Source organism: Equus caballus, chromosome 17, assembly GCF_041296265.1.
Source record: "Equus caballus isolate H_3958 breed thoroughbred chromosome 17, TB-T2T, whole genome shotgun sequence".
Classification (NCBI taxonomy): domain Eukaryota; kingdom Metazoa; phylum Chordata; class Mammalia; order Perissodactyla; family Equidae; genus Equus; species Equus caballus.
The window spans coordinates 35,847,240-35,861,637 of record NC_091700.1 but is presented as its reverse complement, the minus strand read 5'-3'; positions in this window follow the sequence as shown (position 1 = coordinate 35,861,637).

The following is a 14,398-nucleotide window of genomic DNA, read 5'->3' as shown; positions in this document are numbered from 1 at the left end:
CTCACACAATAAGCAGTTCTTGATTACTGGAAAAAATGGATATCTGTAAGATTCTCTGGGATGTTACTCATAGTGAGCCCTTCTTTATTAAGTTTGTCAAAAGTTGTAGCAGTCAACAAAGCTCTTAAGAGAAATTAGATAAGGAAACAATGTCCATCAGTTCTGAAAGCTTGGTTAAGCCAATTTTGAAGACTAGATTCTAATATTAGGCCAGTTGGTACCCAAAGGTTTCTCTTTGGTTTCTGCTCCCTGTAAGCCAGGGGTTCCTGCCTTCAGGAGGCTCATATATTACATAAATGAGTGAAACAGTAGAAGAGGGAGTGTTAGCAGCCGTGGAAAACTGGATTGCATGGGCCCCATCAGAAAAAGGATTCTAATTAAAACATTCTGTCCAAAACTCATCTGTAGGCCAAAGTCAATCCTCAAACCACCAGACATCAGCTTTTGTTTTTGCTTTTTAATTGGTATATTTAACTGAACGAGGTTTACATTAACTGGTATTTAGTCTTATTTGCAGTTTTATGCAGTTCTTTGCTAAACTTCTCTTACTAAATTCCTAGATATTTATTCAGGGTGTCCTTTCTCCTCCTCCGTCATCTACTGATGATGCTAACACCATGCATATCTTACAGCTGTCAGGCACTGTTAAGGGGTATGGCTAGCTTCTCCTAGGAGCTCATTAAAGCCATACCCAGGGGAGTAACTGGAATCATTCAACACTCATTCAACGGGTATTTAGAGAGCACCTAGTCTGAGCATAACCAAACATTACGGTGACATCTAGGCAGGCTTTTCCATTTTCCAGCCCCCATTTTACTAAAAGGATTTGGATTTAGCAAATCATGTCATCAGTTTCCTTTCTTATTCCTATAGACAAGCTGGTGCCTTCCATTTATCAGGAGTAAAGCGTTTTTTTCCTTGTTACTTATAAGTAAAATCACGGCAAATCTGCTTCTAATCTTGCCATTTCTGAGCTTGCTCTAAAGTTGTTCTGAACTCTGTCCAAGTCACCCAAGCCAGGATCTATGAAGCACCAGATACTCTGCTCAACCACATGCTGAGGGTGGTAGGGCTTTTTGTCCCTCTGGGATCTGTGATCTAAAATGACCACCTGTGACTCTGGTAGACATGAAACGGATAAACAGAATTGTAATTGCACTACAAAACCAGATGAAATACAGGGCTGATTTTAGAATGCTAAAGCTCGTAAATTGGTTGTCAGAGGAGAATCACGGCTGTTACTTTAGTCCCACTTACATTTTTTGTTTGCTCTCAGAAATCAGGTTGATCTCTCCTCATTTGATAGTTGAGGAGACTGAAGCCTGATGGGGTAAACACCCTGCAAATCCTCACAGAGGCCGAGAGACAGGACCTCGGGCTCCTGACAGACAGGACACTCTGCACTGCGCAAGGATGGCCTCCTCCTTTCTGCACTGAGCAACAATCGCCAATTGCCCAAAACCCAAAGAGTGTTTTAGGAACATATTAACTTAAGAATTTCATGTTAGATGTGAGATGACAATGATGATGATGAAGAGTAGGGGTTTTTTTTTCAATTTAATACATTTGATTGAGTGAAAAGTTTGTGCCAGCCACTGCCCTGAGCCCTCAGGTAGCAAAGATGATTTTCTTGAGGAAGACAAACACGTGAAAAACACTGCAACATAATCAGTGCTGGAAGGGAGGTACTTAATGGGGGCAGGGGACACAGAGGAAGCTCCTTATCTCTGCTTGAGGATATCAGGGAGGACCTGAGGAGTCCCCAGATGGACAAAGAATGGAAGGGTATCTGTGCATTGGAAACAGCATGTGCAAAGTTTGGGAAATGAGAAAGGGTGTGGCTTCTGTAAGGAACCGTACACAGTTTGCAGGATATTTGTGTCAATGTAGGAAATGTGCCAGATCTTGAAGGGCCTTCCATCTCATGCCGAGAAGTTTGGATGATTTCTGCAGACATTTGGAAGTCACTAAAGAGGACTCCCTAAGAGGAATGTCATGGTCAGATTTGCATTTTAAAAAGGGTGCTCTGGCTGCCATGTGTGGGATCAATTAGAGGAGGGCAAGATAGAGGCAGAGCAATTTTAGAAAATTAATGAAACAATACAAGCATGAAATGATAAGGCAGCAATAGGGCTAGAGCAAGCAGGGATAACACTGACACAGCTTTGATGACCTGCTAGATGCAGGGAGCTAGTGAGAGACAGGAGAATTTCAAAGTGACTCCTAAGCTTCTGACTTGAGGGGTCAGTTGTGTGATGGTGCTTTCAGAATATAGGGTAGTTTGGGGAGAAAAGAGGATGTGTTGGGTTCCAGGTTGGGAGGACCATTTTGAAGATGGAAGGAGCAGGGTCAAGAGCTGGGAATACATATTGGAGAATTTTCATCTTGTGGGTGGTAGTTGAAGCTCTGATTGTGGATAGGGTTGCCTGGAAAGATGTGGAGAGCGAAAAGAGAAAAGTAACGAGGACAATACCAGGATGGCCAATACTTGAGAGTAAGAAGAAGAGGTGAAGCTGACAAAGGGAAATAATAATAAGTGGTCTGAAAACAGGAGGAAATCCAGGAGAGAGTGTGGTCATGGAAGCACAGAGAAGTGAGTGTCAACTGTCACCAGAGGCCAAGTAGGACACAATCTGAAAGGGAGACATTGAATTTGGAAACCAGAAAGTCATTTATTTGTTCAAGTCAGTGAATATGCATTAAGCACCTATTAAGTGAATATGCTGCTCAAGGCACCAGGGATAAATCAACGAACAAAACAGAAAATAAAAACCCTGCCCTCTAGTGGGAGACACAGACAACAAACAAATAAATATGTGAAATTTTAATATGTTGGATAAGCAGTATGGAGAAAAATAAACAGGAAGGAGGTGTGGAGTTGGGGTTGAGAGAGATGTGGATGCAATGTAACATAGAGTGATTCAAAGGTTTTGCTGAGCAAGTGCAAAGGCCTTGAAATTAGAGTGATTTTTACTTGTATCAGTTTCAATCTAGTGAAAGTAAAAGTAAGACTGCAGCGACGTGAAGAGTGAATGAGAAGAAAAAGAAGAAAAGAGCTAACGAAAGAGAAAGGAATGGAGTAAATAACTTCTCCATGAAACCTGATGCTAAAGAGAAGGTATGGGATCCTAAGTGCAGGTAGAATGGATGGGGAAAGAGTAGATGAAGGTTTGGAAACTGATAATTTCACAGGGTGGAGGCTGGGTATCGGGGCTGCGAAGCTGCACAACTCCAGGGACGTCCGTTGCTCCCTGTAATTGTGAAATGGGATCTTCCCAATTCCCTCACTCCATTAACTCCATTTTTGCTATGAATTAGGAAGCAAGGATGTCTATTTTCAATAGAAAGAGAGCAGTGATGTCATGTGGGGCTTCAACTGGTTGGGACACTAATAGTAAAGAAATAAGTAAAATTTCTCGAAAGAGTTGATGTCAGAAATAGAAATGAAAGTTGAATCTAGGGACAAGCAAAATGGTGGCCAAGTGACACTGAGAGCTGGGAGGATGGTTGGGCCATACGCTGCACCCTTCACTCACATCATCTCACCCAATCTTGTCAACAGTCTAGCAAGAAGAGCTTATTCTGACTTTATGGATGAGAAATCCGAAGTCCACCGTGGGGAAGTACCATGCACAAGCTCATGAAGCTGGGAGGTGGTAGAGCCAAGATTCCAGAGATGATGAATTTTCCCCTACAACATGCCACTTGAGATACAAAGAGGAATAGAATATACAGTCGCTGCTCTCAGCTCTCACACACTATTGGGAACAAAAGCATATAAATAACTATAAAACAATGAGATGAACGTGAAACTCGTTTATGAGCAAAGTGCCGTGGGAATATAGGCTTGTAAATTCTCCCAGGCGGCTGTATATTTACGGTCAGCAGGAAGGGAGAACAGGAATGACGAAGGCAAGATATTAATAAAATCTCACGATAATACAATGAGTATCCTTTACTGCTACTTTATTTTAAAATATGTATCCATCATTTCTCATTTTGAATCAGCAACTTCTTTAGTTAATATGTAGTTGGTTATTATGAGCCTGATTTGCAGATTTTTAAAAGTAGAGAGTTTAAGACTCATATAGTTAAAGTGAAGTGCTTCGAGATACGAAAACTTTTACATTTTGTATAAGGAATGAGGGAAATAGGAATTTAAATGTACAGTTATAGACTAAATGTATATATAGATATAGCAAAGACTATATCTAGTTTTTGCACGAAGAAACGCTAGAAGGAAAAACCAAAAACCTCTCGGGTAGAGGTGTGGGGAACGATTAGAAGGGATAGGCATATAAGGTAGACTTTTCTGAGTACATCCTTTTACAGAGTTTTTGTTTGTGATCCTTGCAAATGTTTTACATATTTTTAAAAAAGCAAACCCTAAAATTAAAAACAGACTGAAACAAATTAATCAAACTATGTATCAAATGGGTAAGATAACCACACAGAGACAAGAATTTTGAATGAATTTTTTAACACAATGCTCTGATTATATATCTTACTCCTACATATTCTAAGGACAAAAATAATTTTGAAGACATCTTAAACTGCACCCTGTACTTCTATTTTGAGTTGTAATCATAGCATTTTTGAGAGCACTTTGTGTATATTGTAGAATAAAGCAAATAAATACTTTGAAATTATTAGAACCAAGATGTTTAGTGTAAGAAAATCAGTGTACAAATATGAAATTATAGAAGTTAAGAAAAAATGTAATGTTAATATCTGAACTGACCTGTGCATCAAAGGACACAATCAACAGGTGAAAAAAGCAACTTAGAGAATGGAAAAAATATTTGCAAATCACATCTCTGATATAGGATTAATATCCTGATATATAAAGAACTCCTACAACTCAATAATAATTTTCAAAAAACAGATAATCTGATCAAAAAATGGGCAAAGGACTTGAACAGACATTTCTCCAAAGAAAATATACAAATGGCCAACAAGCATGGGAAAAGATGTTCAACATCACTAATCATTAGGAGTATACAAATCAAAACCACATTGAGATATGACTTCACACCCATTAGGATGGCTACTATTATTTTTAAAAAACACAAAAATAGCAAGTGTTGGTGAGGATGCGAAGAAATCAGAACCCTTGTGCACACTGTTGATGGGAATGTAAAATGGTGCAACTGCTGTGGAAAACAGTGTGGCAGCTCCTCAAAAAATTGAACATAGGATTACCATATGATCCAGTGTTGTCATTTCTGAGTATATACTCAAAAGGATTAAAATCAAGGCCTTAAAGAGATATTTGTACACCCATGTTCATAGCAGCATCATTCACAATGGCCAAGAGGTGGAAGCAATCCAGATATCCATCAGCTGATAAATGGATAAACAAAACGTGGTATATACGTACATTGGAATATTATTCTGCCTTAAAAAAGAAGGAAATTCTGACACTTGCTACAACATGGATGAACCTTGAAGACATTATGTTAAGTGAAATAAGCCAGTAACAAAAAGACAAATAATGTATGATTACACTTATATGAGATACCTAGAGTAGGGAAATTCCTTAGAGACATAAAGTAGAATGGTAGTTGCCAGGGGCTGGGGCAAGGGTACAACGAGGAGTGGGTGTTTAATGGGTTTAAGGGTTTCAATTTTGCAAGATGAAAAAGTTCTGCAGATTGTTTGTACAACAATGTGAATACATTTTACATCACTGAACTGTACAGTCGAAAATGATTAAGATGGTAAATTTTGTTATAGATATTTTACCACAATTTTTAAAAATCTGAATCAAAACAGCAGTATGAGCTCCCGATTTTTAAAAATATATTTCTTAGTGCTGTCCTTTGAAAGGACCAGAAGCAATGGCATCCTTAGTCTTGGTTTCTCATGCCATTTCCCACCAAAAGGACCAGAACTCCTTAGACAAATGCCTGATTTCAGCCCTGGGCAGAGAAATACAAGATGAGCCCAGGACATCTTAATGCACCAAAAAGCAGGAAAGCTCTGAAAGACTACTGGGGATGTGCCAAAAGGACACAAGAGCCAGGGTGAAGAGGCTCCCACTGGACAGATCCAAACAATCCGGACATCAAAAGGAATAACTGATTGTAAAATATTAAATTTTTAAAACTCGATGAGTTCATGGAGACAGAAATTATTACACCAACACCTTACTCTAATATTTGATAATTAAAGGGGAAGAATTAAGCATTCATCCTACCTTTTTGTAAGGAACTGTAGTTCATCGCCAGTGGATGAGGGGAAGCTCTACGGAAGAATGCAGTTAATAAATGTGGAAAGAATAATAGAAAGAGAAAATCACCATTTTGCTACCTCCAATAAACTTGTTGATTCAGGCAAAGATTATATATGGAATCTAAAACCATTAGGTAAAGTGTTGTAGAGAAACAAGATATTCACACAGTGCCAATGTATCACCCATAGATTACTTACTAATTACAAAGGGAAACATTATCAAGAACTGTGAAGGGTCTGAGAAAGCCCTATCTGCAAACTGACAAGGTAGCCAGCCAGTCTCTTGGATATCTTCAAAAGACACAGGACTTCTGGCTTCATGAGAACTTATTCCTCACTGTGTATCAGCATTTTTGTGTTGGTTCCTCAAAACCCACAGGGCAAAGCAAAGAGGGCCAGGTGACACCTGCACACCATGGGTTGTATAACAATGAAAGAACCCTGAACTTAGGGAACCCTAATCTTTTATACTGGACAGTAAGCATGCCTGCCCTTGGCTGCAGAGACTGACACTATGTCTACCTTCCAAGGCTGTTTGCTATCCAAACTTCCTCGAAAACATAGTCCAGCGGGAAAAAAGGGCATTCAGTGCCTTGCTCACAAGTTGTCCAGAAAAACGAGAGACCTGTGGAGAACTGTCTCTCCATACATACACAAAGTGGAGAGGTCTGGCCATTGCCACCTTAATCAAGTGTTCAAACTTAGCATCACTAATGATGGGACACCTGTGCCTCCTGATGGGCTGCAACACAGAGCACACAGGCTCCCTATGAGTCTTCACACGGAATTGAATCAAATCTTTAAACATAACGTCCCGGTTACAAGACTTACCAGGAAGAGAGGGACAAGTTACCACCACCAGGAAGCAATCAGACAAATCTACATTTGGCAAAGACAACTGGTCCAGTCAATTTGAAAAATCAATGTCGTTTTCTAAAAAAGGATACGTGGAGGGAGAATCTAGTATAAAAGAAGACATAACCAAATACAATGCATGAATCTTGATTGGATTCTGAAGCAGAAAAAAGACACTTTGGGGACAACTGGGGAAATTCGAATGTGGACCGGATATTAGATTATTTTAAGGAATTGTTTTCTTAGGTGATAATATGGGTTTTGCAGCTGAATGTCCTTATTCTTAGAAAATACATTTTGAAGAGTTATGTATATCTGCAACATAGATTCAAGTTGTTCAGCAACACACCCACTCACTCAGACATTAGATTGAACTACAGGAAATTCTTCCTATTCAACCATTTTCTATTACAATTTCATATGGTTTAACCTAATAAATAAACAAAACAAATATAGCAAATGTTAACAGTTGTTGAATATGGTGGTTGATATACAAGTGTGATTGTACTATTGTTTTGACTTTTCTGATTATTTGAAAATTTTACTAATAAAATTTTGAGAAAACAAAATAAGAAAAGAGATAGTTTGACATAAAAACTCACTGAGGAAGTCAATCCTGCCTTTGCCATTTAGTAGCTATGTGACAGCCATGATGCCAAGAGAAGGTTCTTGGGGAGGGGAAGGGAACTGGGAAGGCTTGATTCTATCCACATCCTCCTTGGGGACCCCACCCACGCAGCCCCAATAAGCATAACCCTACTTAAGAACAGGGTAATTTAGCACAAGTTTCCTAAGTACTAGATTTTTGCTCCTAAGGCCCACCCACCAGATGCTACGTGACCCAGGCGAGTTACTTAATTTCTCCAAGGACTTATTATTCAGTAGATCTGAAGGATGAAGAGGAAAGAGGAGTTTAGGATGACTTCCAGATTTCTGGCCAGAGTGACACCTCAGGAAGAGGAGGCGTAAGCATCCCTGGGTGGTTGGGAGCTATTTCAGGCCAAAGGACTCAAAGAGGAAAGAGACCTTCTCTTTAGAAGTGATTTGGGTACTGTCTAATTTTAACGAAATGGGATTTCTTTCTGTACCCCAAGCTGATGAAGAGGAATACAGCAATTATGTCTGTTTTCCAAATGTTCTATAACAAGCACATACTGCTTTACTTTTAAAGAAAAATTATAAAGTAGTTCTGGTATAAAGCTCAGAAACAGCAAAAGCTGACACAAGATTTTGTATATTATGAGCCATATTTTTAATTGAGCGATTATATGATTATGAGGTAAATAGTAAGCTTTCAGGTTCATGCATTTGAACTTAGGAAATAAATTTACATCAATCAATGAATAATAAGAAGATGCAGCTTGGTGTGTTTCGGCAGCAGCTGAGGGAGAAACTGACAACAGCAATACCTGCATGCTCAGGGCACCCACACTGGCAGCAGAGGTGGCATCCGGAGAAGAGGTGGGCCGTGAGAGACAGCTCACGGTTGGAATGCCGGGAGACAGAAGACATGACAGGGCAGCTGGGGCTATGAGCCATGCAAGATCCCCAAGGAAGGAAGAAACATGGGTGGGGCAGGTTGGAGGTCCAGTAACACCACCAGGAGCAAATTCTACTAATAAGAGCCACACGATGGCTCACCAATTAGATTCCTAGGCATTAGTAATAGGTTACCCCTGACCCTCACCCTAACGCTGTAAGGCAGGATTGTTACGTTTGGTTTTTGCTTTGTCAAAGTTAAAAAAGAAAAGAAAGGCAAATAGGACAGGAAGACTTACAGCAAAAAGCAATTGTTCCTTGCTTTTTGCTTCCCAGCCTCAGACCCACTTTGCAAGTGCAAACCACTTTTACCTTCCTGGCTTTCCGTTGTCCTGCTGATGCTCTCCAATGGTGTATAGATAGACCATTGAGATGCTATTCATTTATTGACTCCTGCAATGCCAGGTCAAGATTGAGCTTACTTAGTATCACACCCACACACACAATAGTTACATCACTATTTTTAGTTCTATTGTTCACTTTTGAAACTCTCATTTCCTTAAACTTTTGTTTTTAGTTCTCTCAAACACAGACAGCATCTCTTGGCTCTCCATTTTGTGAGGAGGAGATTTGAGCTCCTACCTCTCCTAGACTCCCCTCCTCTACTTCTACCTCCAAACTTTTCATAAAGCTGAACTCTTAGATTTCCATGACTGAGAACATTTCCATTCCCTTCTGCAACCATAATTAAGTCTTCCATAATTGGTCCGCAGGTTAGAGTCTGTTAGATCTAACAGACAGTGACCAATAAAGAGCACTAACACCAGGATGTTTATGAAAACTTTCCTTCACGGAGAGCAAGAATTGTGTTTTTCTGTAATCAGTGTCACAACCTGTGCTGCTCAGTTGCTCAAAATCTTGGTTAGTTTGATTTTTGATGCTTACTGTTTTCTTTTCTTATTGAATGAGGACAGCTGTGCCACCTTGTCTGTTCTATCTATTGCATTCTTTTTTCTCTTTCTTTTTGAAGCCCATTGACGTCCTATTCTAACTTGATTCACAGTTGGATTTGGACTTTCTTATGGAGTCTTTTTAAAAAAAATTTCTAGTTGCTTTTCTTCTTTTCATGCATTCTTTGCTTATAGTGTATCTTCAAGTTCCTCCAACTCTATGTTATATGAAATTCTTTTCTTTCCTGAAGCCCTATTCTTGCTGCAATATGAACTGGTGGCTAAGTCACCCACACATCAGACATTCTTGGTCACATCTGGTATTTCCTGAATCCCACATCTTCCTCATGTTACTTTGTTGTTTTACTGATGGAACACATGCTCAAATAGGTTCTTACGAAAAGGTGTAGGGCAAGTAAGCTTTCTGAATCTTTAACAATGTCTTTATTTTGCCCTCACAAGTCATTTGACTGGGTATAGGTTTCCCAGGTCAAAAATCATTTTTCCCCTGAATTTTGAAGCTGTTATGCCACTACTTCTAGTGTAGCTATAAGAAATCTAACGCCGGTATGATTCTTGTTTCTTGTAGGAGTTGGTGTTCCCTCACCCCAGGAAAGCTCTTAGGTTCTTCTCTGTATAACTTGTTCGAAAGCTTCAAATGATGTGTGGTTTTTTCCCTTCCCCCTAATCAAAATCCAGAAGACCCTTTTTAATTGAAAGCTCCCATCTTTAGTTCTGTAAATTTTCATTGTATTGTTTCTTTGGTATCTTTCTCTCCTTAGTCTTCTCTGCTCTTTCTAGAATTCTTATTGGTCTCTTATTGAACCCCTCTGGATTGATCTTGTGTGTGTGTGCATGTTTATACTCTCATATTTTACACATTTTTGCTCAAGGTTTTGGGAGATTTTCTCTACTTTATCTTACAATCTTCTATGGAATATTTCATTTGCAAAAGTTCCTCCCCATTTTATGATTCTTGCTTTTTATAGCATCATGTTCATGCTTAATAGATGTAATGTCATTTCACATCTCTTTAGTAATAAAGAATTAGTTTTGTAGGGTTTTTATTTGACCCTTCTTATATTCCCTGAATTGTACGTTTCCTCTGGGGTCAGTTTTTCTCTGTTTAGCTTTCTTCTTCATACTGTAGGCTTTTCTCAAATATTTGGGCATTCTCAGTTGTCTGGCTATTCTTAAGAATGAGACAGGAGAAAGACTGACTAGACACTCTAAGCACAGGAGTGGAACTTGCTGACCGGCGGGCTTCAATTTAGGGTAAACAGCCAGAGATCTGTTTGTTGTGCTGTGGCCCCTCAAATGCCAGAATGTAGATGGCTTCGTGCTGGGGTACCAGTGATGACTCTAGATGCCCAAGTGTTCTCAGAAAGATCCTTCAGTGTCTTTTAAAAAGTCCCTGTTGGTCATTTTTTGGTTGGCTGGTTGGTTTTGCTCTTTTCTGTGGTCAAACTACCTAGTTGCCGGGGTTCTTGGCACCAGAGTTGAGGAGTGGTGTGGAGGACGACCATTTCATACACAGACCTTCACTGTCTTCTGTCTCCCCTTCATCCAGGAACTTCTCTGAGTCCCCGACCTCTGCAAGGTTCTACCACATAGGGAGGCACCCTCATCTCCTGCGAGACTCTTCAAGCATATCCTGAGCTATAGCTTCTTCTACTCAGTGCTCTTCCATACACTCTGTCTTCCAGAAATTCATTGAAATCACTTATCCTCTTGTTCTCTAAACCCTTTTTGGTATGTACCTTTTACATCCCATTACTATAAGTATAAGTGAGTCTTAGAAGGGATAGGAAATAAATATGTATGCTCAAGTCCCCAACATGAACCAGTAGCAAGGGTAGGTATTCTTCCCATTTTACACATGGAAAACAGAGGCTTATGTGATTAAGTGACTTGCCTAAGATCACGTAGCTAGAAAGGGAAGGGCCAGGATTAAACTTGTATTCTTTTGACTCTGCTAAACTACTTCTTTTTGTCCAAACCATGACTCAGCTGGTATGACCTGGAAAAAAAAGAATTTACATAATACTATGAGTTTTAAATATGCTGTCACTTGTGCATAAAAATGACTCAGAAACTGCCCAGACTAAAAACGGTGCAACATCATTTTACAAGTTGCATACCTAGAATACAATGAGAAATCATCAAAGTCATAAAACAGCAATTTTATATTGGGTGGGTCAGGTTGGAGTGGACCAGAACTCGAGGAGAGAAAATTGGTAGGAAAGGCTGGATTATCATTTGGGTAACGGTGGCAAGGGCTTGGCACACTGAATGCTCTCAGCTCTATCAAATCTACTGTAGAAGTCACAATTGGGGAGCAATTGCCCCAAAGAGGTGGTGCAGACTCCAGAGCAGTGGCATGGATGGAAGAGACTTGTTGGGAAGACAGGGCACCCCATCCACTTGGAAGCCACTCTCTCATATACATTTAATAATTGTTGAGTGACTGCCATGTACAGACACTGCAATAGACTCTAGAGACACTTTCACCTTCAGCCAGGGTGATATCTGCAAAAGATGAAGATCTCTTTGTTTCTGGAGACTTCTAGAAATCAAAACCCTACAATATCTCATAGGAACACATCACATTCATAATGGTTTAAGATTTAAAGTATTAGAATTGTTCTAGTTCAACTGCAAAGGTAGTTTTGAGGGCTTTTGAATAGCTAGTCATTTATTCCACAAATCTTTATTGAGCTTCTAGTTAATGGCAGCCACTGGGGCTAGGACCTAGGGACACAATGGTGAAGAATACGAGATTATTTCTAATGTTTACCACTTAGCCACCAAAGACAATGCTGAGGCACCTAGTTTTCTCTTTCTCAGAGGCAGAGGCCAAGTTATCTTCTAAGTATGAAATGTAGAGATTGACTCTTGTTAGGGCCACAGAAAACTGGGGAGGTGGATGGTGAACATGCTATTAGCGGGTATTAGTTTACTGTGATATTAATTTAGATGCATGATATCCTGGCGAAGAACAGATCTTAACAGAAGATCTTTCTGCTCACAGTGTTTTTCTCGAATTTTCACCTTTCCTGTGGCTGTTTTGGTCTCATTCTGACACTGTAGGAAAATTCACTGTGAAATCTGGAACAAGTGAGCATGTACCCTCTGTCCTCAAAGGTTGGGACACAAGCCTGTGAACTTGGAAAGAGAACAAAGCTTTCTAGTATGATAAACAAAGAAAATGGAGATTAAAAAGTCTGGTTTCCTCTTTTTTGCATCAGCACATACCAGCTGTCAGATACCTCTGAATAATCTATTTCTTCTGTTCCTGAAAGGTAGATATTATTATTACAGCATTTCCAGAAGGAAGTATATTTTAATTTTCAATAAAAATGGCCACAAATGAAGTGGTAATGCAAAGAACAGAAGAGAAACTTTTACAGCTATAGTATTTGCATTTGTGACTTTTTCCCGTCTAATTGCACTTTCTCCACTGATCCCTGAAACCTCGCCAGCAGGCTGACACCCTGATAAACTCCAAAAGGAAGAAGGAAAACAGTCTGAAAGGCAGGGAGGGTGTGGTCGCTAGAGGGGTGATGGTGAACAAGAAGAAAAGTGCAGCTACTCCAGTGCAGGCAGATAAGGCGTGAGGTTCAAGGGCTGAAAGGAAGCACACAGATTGCAGCGTGCCCACTTGGTACTGGTGACAGACTTCCAACGGAGGAGCCCCACCTTCGGGTTCTTTTGTTTAGGCCTGACTTCCAAACAAAGCAAGCTGGACGACCAGTCCTAACATCAAGCAGCAGAAAGCTTCCTTCCTTTGGGAAAATCTAGTAAAGGCATCTCTCTAAGCCCTCTTATTGCAAAAACGGCCTGCTTTCTCCTGAAGTTTCTGCTGTTAGAGAAGACTTGCGAAGGCTGTGATAGCAGAGTGCAAAGAGGTAGGCATTTAGGATAAAAACATGAGTGCACGTCCATCCAACCCCTCAGGGCTAATTCCCCTCCCTGAGCCTCAAATTCTTCATCTGTATAATGTGGTCGGGAGGTTGAATCAGAAAACAAAAGTGGTTCTAAATTTCTAAAGGACTTCTTTTCTCTATTTCCCTCTTTACCTCTTTCTTCCAATTAAAAAAGCTTAAGCTGTAAAATCATAATCCAGTCTACCTACTTTCCACATTTTTTTCTGAGTGTGCTGTGGAGTCGACTCTGACTCCTAGTGAGCCTACCCAGTCTTTATTGGCTCCATCCTTTCACCCTCCAGCTCTGTATTTGACAATGCTCCACTGCCCTTCACAGGGCTTTCACAATCAACTTTTTTCAGAAGCGGCTGGCCAGGTCCTTCTTCCTAGTCTGTCTTAGTCTGGAAGCTCTGCTGAAACCTGTCCACCATGGGTGACCCTGCTGGTGTTTGAAAACCGGCGGCATAGCTTTCAGCATCCCAGCAACATGCAGCTGCCACAGTAAGATAACTGACAGACAAGTGGCGTGGTTCCCTGACCTGGAAACGAACCCCAGACTGCAGGGTGAGAGCGCTGAATCTTAACCACTAGATCACCGGGCTGGCTGCTTCCCATATACCCGAGATTAATTTAAGCACATTCTGAGTAACATGATAAAGTTATCTTTAGAAACATACACACACCAATTTCAGAATGGCACCCCCTGGGGTCCCTGCTGCCAATTTGGTCCAGGAACACAAAGTCAGCATCTTGATGTCAGGCAGTGTCCTGGCCAACACCCACTTCCCACTGCAGTTGGTGCTTTCTCAGAAGACAACACCTTGCTTTCAAAACTGTCTACTTTTTTGCTCAAAACAATGATGGATGGATGGATAGGTCTTCATTTGACTCACTACCTGAAAAATCAGCTTCTCATGTGATTTCCCCAAAGCAGAATTAACTCACATAATTTTG